We start from the raw sequence: 8,434 nt of genomic DNA on the forward strand, positions 1-8,434 counted from the left end.
AATATAAAGGGCCTTTCGGTGTCTGGGTGATTAAATGATTTAGTTCAATTTACAAGCCTAATCCAATCATAAAACTCAAAGTCATCAAGAACATATCACACTCTTCTCAATCATGAAAATAAGAAAGAAATCACTCACCTGAAGTAAAGCCACCATGAAGAATACACAGAGATACGATCTTACGTATACGTAAGCTCCGATCCCGAAGGGAGCTAGAGAGGGAACTCTTTCTGCGCGTTTTTATTTCCCATAGGTTTTGTACATAGCCAACATGGCTGCCGGCGGACAATTTGAAGGTTGATTTTGGAGGGTCAATGTTTTATTCATGAGAATGACGTCAAAATACGCATAATGCACTTGTATGATTGGATAAAACGCTAATGTTTTATTCATGTACTCATGCATTAAACATTTTTTCCGTCCCACAATTCCCTACGATATCTGTGCGAAGTGTCGTTCTTTTGGACTCTGCGAATTTCAAGTTTCTGAAACGAAATAGCTAGACTAATTATCTGTTTATAGAATTGATGTTCGAAATCATGGTATCTGAGTGAACTTCATTGGAGCAGAAAATCTTGGAGGGAACATCAATACTATTGTAATGACATTCCATAGGAATAAAAGTAAGTTACGCTCATTTTCATGTTTTGATCTCACTTGCAAATTGTAATATGTTTGCCGGGGTTCGGGGCTCATCCTGTATTACCGTACGGTACCGGTACGTAATACTATGTAAACCTCAATTTCAATATTTCTTTTGCCTGACTTCCAAATAATTGTGATCATTGAGTTTCTCAAAAATACTATATCTAGGACTATGGGTCTATAGTTTGTCGTAGATCTAGACATTCATCGGAATGCTTCATGTAGGTCCAAAGTCCTGTATTTCAGTTTTATTGTGATTAGACAATTATCAGGGGTAGATGTGGACTTGTTTCCGACCTCCTGTTTTTTAGTAACGACAAACTGTCGATTTTAGGCCAATTCAAATTTAGGTCAATGTAGGGATATGGTCAGAGCGGGATCCGGCCTTTGATATCGCCGGTGCTAGCCGGCTAGCGAGATTGTCGATGTAGTCATGGGGTATGAAAATAGCGGGGACGGACTAGGCCCAAACTTCAAGCTTGAAAGTTGAAGTTTAGGCCTAGTCCGTCCCCGCTATTTCATCTTCATATGAATAAGTATTCTCAGCATTTTCTTTTATTCAGGAACGTTTTACTTCAGAATAATCAGTGTTGAAATACGATTGACTTGGCATTAGTGTCTGTTATTAGTGTTAAGTGTTACTTAGTCTTACTTAGATTTGAATGAAATGGCGTAGCCTACCCTTGACCTAAATCGAGTCTTTTTGAACAGGATACCCTGGGCCTGACCTGGGGTGGTAATTTGAAAACGTTCTTAGTGTTTACTTCATTCAAATGTGATGTGATTCTTAAGTTATACAGGCCCAGCATAGACCAGATTCAGCTATATACAGCTGTAGAAATATGTGGTTGGAATCATTTTACTTTTATAATCAGAGTGAGGTAGGCCTATGCCTCTATGTGATAGAGATTGAAGTTTCGGGTCCAGATAACTTTTTTGTTCTAGTTTGGAATATTCATACATAGACCTGGGATATGGGCAGCTAGAAATTTCAAAAATATTGTTTAAGAAGAGTAATTTATTTATCTCTAAAACTCTCAAATTTAAATTGTCAATTGCAGATCCAATGGGACCAAGTTCTTAGCAGTTCACACCTAGTCAGAAGTACAAAATTGAGAACCATGCCGATCGGCAAGTGTTAGTTACAATCTAATGAGGAACAGGATATCTGAATGGAAAAATTGCAAGGTATGCTTACTGTTTTGATAATATACAGGCTGTATCTAAGCTCATCACCCCCCCCCCCCCAAAAAAAAAAAAAAAAAAAAAAAAAATATTCCCCCTTTTTTTGGGAGGGGGTGGGCTATAGCCAATTGTGCTGAAACATGATGCGATATCATGTAATGTTAAAGTTCCATTGTGAGTTAATATTTGTTTGAATTCAGGTTTACCAGTATTTCCATTTTTAACACTGCATACTAATTATCCATATCTCCTGTCTATACATGTACATGCATTTGCATAAAAAACCAAGATATTAACAGTTATCAAAAAATTCTGATAAATATTTGAATTAATTTGCACTCTTTATTTTCAAAACATACTGTAGATAGTTATATTGCTATATGAATTTATCTGGATTGTTTTATCACTGAAGAGTATAAAATAGAGTTTACATTTTTTTAATAATAAACTGGACTAGATGAGTAAGAATAATTTACAGCTTATTTTGTTCTTTTCTCTCTTTTACCATGCAGGTTTCCCACTTCCCAAGCTGTTCAAGTACTGGTATCACAACATAAGTGCCAAGAAGAGATATGAAGGCCAAGTTAATAAAAAGTAGTTACTTTATTGCAATAACACATTAAAAATGAATTAATTTGAAATAAATATATTAATAAAGCATTGAATGTTACTTGAACTACACATCTGTAGAAAAGAGTGCGGTACAAGTTCAGGTTCATCACAGGGGCCTTGGAACGGTTTTCAAAGTGGGGGCTGACCATGCAAAAAATCACAATCGTACGTAATTTTTACGTTTTTGTACATGGTTTTGGAAAAAAGTCGGGGCTGAAGCCCGCCTCCCCCCGCTTCCGCGGCCCCTGCATCACCGGGCAATGACATTGAAGTATACAAGTTTTGGTACAAAATTTCACACAAAATACAAGGAAGAAATATTTTTCCAACGGGCAAATGTATCACCTTTTATTGATATTTTATACTTCTACTAGTTCTTAGTAGTTTTTACGAAAATAAATATTATTTTCCAGTTTAAAGGCCTATTCAATATTAGAATAGGTCTTCTTTTAGTGACATACTTAGGGTTGTAAGACAAAAAATATTGTATTTTGAAATAAAAATCATGCATAGCTTAATGATAATAAAGGTGATCAGAAGATTAAGAAATAATGTTAGTATCACTCCTGGACCTTATTTCATAAACAAGTTATTACTATTGCAGTCTTGTCATTATCATGGTAAAAGGGCTGAGCAAGAAATTAAGGTTTTTATGTTACCTAAAACAGGCTGGGGGCAAAGTTACCATGATTACAAGTCTTCAGTGGGGTAACTATGGGGGACACGTGCCCCCCCCCCCCCCCCAATCAGCTGACAAAAAAAAACTGAGGAAAAGGAGAGGTAGAGAAACGTAGTGGGAAAGAAGAAATTATTGTTCATTATAATGTTATATTATATTATAATTATGTTATGTTATATTACATAAGAAACATTTTTTCATAACTTTATGAAACATAATTTGCTCATGGCCTATGTCTTCATTGTTTCTGGTGCGCGCACTGTCTGTTTAACAAGATATATAATCCTTTTGTACTAAAACCTCCCGTTTTCAAGTCAATATGTACCAAATATATTTCATCGCACTTCGAGTTATTGTTTTATGTAAAATAGTATGCTTCTTTTTCATGACTACTTAAAGTGATTGCCCCATTTTAAGGTCTTAATATAAAATATTTCCTGTCCGTGCTTACGTTCGCATTAGTGGATTGGTGAGATATGTCTTGGCTTCAGTTCTTAAAATGTCCCCTTTTCTGATCTGAATATCAAACATTTTCAGCTCGCGCTTCGCGCTCGCATCATTTGGTTAGTGAAATACGTATGATCTTCATGAATTTCTACAAACAAGCCTTAAAATGCCTCTCTTCAGGTCTGAATTTCCTAAATTTTCAGCTCGCACTTTGCGCACGCAATATCTAATTAGTGAGATGCGTATGTTAATAATCTTGATTAAAATGACTGCAAGTGCCTCATGTGTTTAGATGTAATTCTAACAAAATCAGCAAGCGCTTGGCACTCGCATTAGATGACTATATATGGTGAAATATGTATACTCTTAATGGATTCCTAAAATATAGTCCTTAAAATCTCCCTGTTTGGGCTCAATATATACAAAAATTTCAGCTCGCGCTTTGCGCTCGCATTGTTTAGCGAGACAGATGCGTATCATGATTAAAAAATTGATTAGAATGTCCCTTTTTAGGTCTGAATATCATTATTTGACCAGTGAGATACATATCTGTTTAATGGCACTGTCTTTAAAAATGTCTCTATCAGTTAGGTCAATATACCTGGCAACTGAGCGCGCTTCGCGCGCTCACTAAGGTACTCAAAATTTTTGCTGGTGCCCCCCAATTCCGTGACCCACGGTACGCCACTGCAAGTCTTCATAAATTATGTAGGGTTATTAAGTTGCATTTATTGTTATCTTCATTTTAAAAAATGTGAAATGGGTTACCACTGCAATAATATATAAATAGACTATATTTCAAAAATAGATTGAATTCTAACCACAGTGACTGTAGACAAATCAAATTTTGTTAATGATTCGCTAATGTATTGATTGGGGAAGGCACTCTTTAGGTAGATTTTGGCATTGTGTCCCCCCCCCCCCCCCCCCTTATGAGGAGTGCTCTCACATCAGTAGACTATTTCTTGTCAGCAAATTTGAAAGGAATTTACCCATTTTTTTGAGTGACAAACTTTTGTGGAAAAAATAAACGAATATCAAAGATTTTTATGCTCTTTTATGGAATATTAACTATAGGCTCATCGAGATCCTTTGAATGAAATTTTAACAAACATTGTACAATGTAGAAAAATGTACTTAATCCTATTTTTGTACATTTATATACCCACCCCATACTACCCCTACCCAGTAACAGCCATTTTTAGCTATGCATTGCCTTCATTTTTTAAAATACAATTTAATGCTTGGTAGACGCTAATTATTATTTTTATGTAAATGTCAATGTTTTAGAAAATGGATTCCTTAATAAACATGTTAACTTTGATTGAATTTTTTGATCTTGGTAATTTTCATTTATCAATTAAGTGTGATGATATATTGCTTCTGAGCTGTTATGCACAAATGGCACAAGATGTTGCACTGTACTGAAATGTGATGCTGCCACTGTTACATGAGATCAAACAGCAGTCAATTAAGATATTATTCAAGAAAAATAAGGATAAGAGTGGGAAAGAAAGTAAAATGACAGGATAATTATTTGCTTGTATGCATATAGTTATGTCAGTTTCTGAGAGAGAGAGACACACACAGAAAGAGAGAGAGATGGGGGGGGGGGGGTGAAAGTTCAGTTTGTTTTGAAAGAAGCAATTATAAGACCTTACTGTTCATAACGGGGGGGGGGGGGGCTAATTATTTCTCCAAATTTTTTAAACCTACATATAGAATGTATTTTTTTCTTTCCATATGAAAATTACACCAGATTCATTTTCAGTTGAAAATAAAAAAGAAATAGCCTATGATCGGTTTGCTCTCTTGCCTATTTAATTTTGAGAACCCACTCCCCCCTAAAATATGGTATATACCTAGGTCATGATTATTGATGTTTGACATAGAAGTCGCCATTTAAAATTAAGTGCTCCGAGGACTACTATTCATACTAGGACTTATATTGGAGACTACAATTATGGAAAAGAATTTGATTTGTTATTATCTTTGTTTATATTATGAAAAAAGGTTCATTTCGTTTTCTGCAATAAAAAGAAAAATGGCTCCAGAAACCTAAAGAGATGTCATCGTATAGGGCAACATTTTCTTTGGGAACTCCTCTGTAATATTTTTTAGCAAAGATCCTGGCCATTTGCAGCTAAAACAAAGCAAAGATGCAGTAATAATCGTAATGATGTAATCACTGACAGACACCAACGATATTAATCAGGTCGCGCATTATGCTAATTAGTGACAAAATACTAATTTACATATTTTTACGCTATGCGCGAAGGACGTTCCGTGACCACGCCTTCATTTCGCTGGTGTACCAAAACAGTGGCGGTGTCCATAGGCTTGTATACGAAAAATGGGAGCAGTGTGCACTTTTGACCCTCCAAAATTTTCTTCAATTCTGACCGGATGCAGAAGCGGAGTTTCACCCCCCTGGAAGAATAGTGGAATAGCGCCATCTTGCGTCTTGCTGACACCAGTTTGTAGCATCGTTTTCCGTATTTTTCAAAAGTTTTTTTTTTCAATTCTTATTTGCTTTTATTTCTTTCTTTATTTTTGCTGGTTTATTTATTTTATATGCTCTAACTTTCTTTGCTTTTGTTTATTGCTTTTTTGTTTGGGTTTCCCTGCTCTGTTTTTGTTTGTATTCTATTTTTTTGTCTTAAATAATTAGTGATTCATCAAAATCAAATGCTTATTATGAATAATGGAAGGAAAGGGAGATAGATTGATAGATTGAATAAGAGAAAAATTTTAAAAGGGGGAAAAACAGAGTGAGGAAACCGAAACAAAATAGAAAAGAAAGCTAGAGCATACCAAATAAATAAACCAGCAAAAATACAGAAAGGGCGAAGGAAAAACAAATAGAGAAAAAAAATCTTTGAAAGAAACGAGAAACCAACGCTATTCTGGTGTCAGCAAGACGCGAGATGGCGCTATTCCACTATTCCTTCATGGTGGCTTTACTTCAGGTGAGTGATTTATTTCTTATTTTCATGATTGAGAAGAGTGTGATATGTTTTTATTGACTTAGAGATTTATCATTGGATTTCAATTATAATTGAACTAAATCATTTAATCACTCAGACACCGGAAGGCCTTATTATTGCTAAATTCTAGTACAAAATATGTTAACGTTGACAAGAATCTGTTGCATTTTATCTAGACATCAGGGGTGGAAATCTCTCCCAAAAGGTAGGGGGGACACGGGGGCGGATCCAGCCTTCGCCAATAGGGGGGGGGGGGCGGAAATTTGTTTCAGCCATATTTTCCCCGATCAGCAGCTCGAAGATGATTTTGTGTTTGTTTCTTTGAAGGGGTAGTCCTCATTAGTCACTTCTTAGCTTTATTCTTATAAATTCATATATAATATCATAATCCTTATTTGTATGATGCGAGCGCGAAGCGTGAGCTAATATTTTGGAAATTTTATGTATTTTTCCTAAAATTTGAACATTCTGGGCAATGTTTGTCATCCTGAAAAAAATGTGTATGCAACTTAATAATTACTACGAACGCAAAGCGCGAGCAGAAATGAACTGATGGAAAAGATACCTGTTAAAGACTGCGTGCAGTTAGCATTTAACAATCAAATAATGCGAGCGCGAGCTGATTTTTTTTTTGACATTTTCACCTAAACAATGGAAATTATAAGCACTTTTTGTAACTCAAGCAGAATAGGTATATAAGTAGACAATTAATGCGAGCGCGAGGCGCGAGCGGAAAATTATGAGATTTAGTCCTATAATATTTACTGAACGAGACACTCTATTCATGTTTTGTAAATCATGAAAGGATGGGTATTAATAATGCGAGCAGAAAACTTTTATATAGGCCTACGTTTTGAACTGGTACCTGTTGAAAAGGTACCTCAGTGTTAAGGACTACTTGCACTTAGCCATGAAGGCGTTACATATTTCAACAATCAAAAAATGCGAGCGCGAAGCGCGAGCTGAAAAATTATGAAAATTTCTAAAGAAAGAATGAAAAATTTTAATCAATTTTTGTAATCATGAACAGGATAGCTATATAATTCAACAATTGATGCGAGCGCGAAGCGCGAGCAGAACAAAAAAATCGAGATTTAGACCTATAATGGGCCACTCTGCATGTTTTGTAAACAGCCATAGGCTGATCGAGGGCTTTTTACCGTGTTTGAATAAAATCAATCAATCAAAATCAATGTTTTGTAAAACATGAAAAGGATGATTAATAGAGGGTCTTCCTACATTAATAACGCGAGCGCGAAGCGCGAGCAGAACAAAAAAATCGAGATTTAGACCTATAATGGGCCACTCTGCATGTTTTGTAAACAGCCATAGGCTGATCGAGGGCTTTTTACCGTGTTTGAATAAAATCAATCAATCAAAATCAATGTTTTGTAAAACATGAAAAGGATGATTAATAGAGGGTCTTCCTACATTAATAACGCGAGCGCGAAGCGCGAGCAGAACAAAAAAATCGAGATTTAGACCTATAATGGGCCACTCTGCATGTTTTGTAAACAGCCATAGGCTGATCGAGGGCTTTTTACCGTGTTTAAATAAAATAAATCAATCAAAATCAATGTTTTGTAAAACATGAAAAGGATGATTAATAGAGGGTCTTCCTACATTAATAACGCGAGCACAAAGCGCGAGCAGAAAAATTTTTGATATTGTGATCTGAAACTGGATAATGATTTAAATAGAGAACAAGTTGTGTATTTGAATAAACTGCGCGCGCGTGTTTCACATTTAGACCTAGAATCTAGGCATTCTAAATACATCTTTAATCATGAAAATCATGAAACTTTGATATTCCGATCTGAAAAAAGAGTCAATTACAGCTTTATATTTCAAGCACTTTGTAGGAAAATTGTCTGGTGGA

General features: G+C 35.5%; 1 long non-coding RNA gene across 1 annotated transcript; it reads left to right on the forward strand.

Moving 5' to 3' along the window:
- Positions 1 to 239: 239 nt before the first annotated feature.
- Positions 240 to 3,165, forward strand: LOC129265744 (uncharacterized). Its single transcript, XR_010296868.1, has 3 exons — positions 240 to 623; positions 1,707 to 1,833; positions 2,343 to 3,165. It is a non-coding gene; the product is annotated as an uncharacterized LOC129265744 (long non-coding RNA).
- The last annotated feature ends 5,269 nt before the right edge of the window (positions 3,166 to 8,434 follow it).

This window comes from Lytechinus pictus, unplaced genomic scaffold (assembly GCF_037042905.1).
Source record: "Lytechinus pictus isolate F3 Inbred unplaced genomic scaffold, Lp3.0 scaffold_26, whole genome shotgun sequence".
NCBI lineage: Eukaryota > Metazoa > Echinodermata > Echinoidea > Temnopleuroida > Toxopneustidae > Lytechinus > Lytechinus pictus.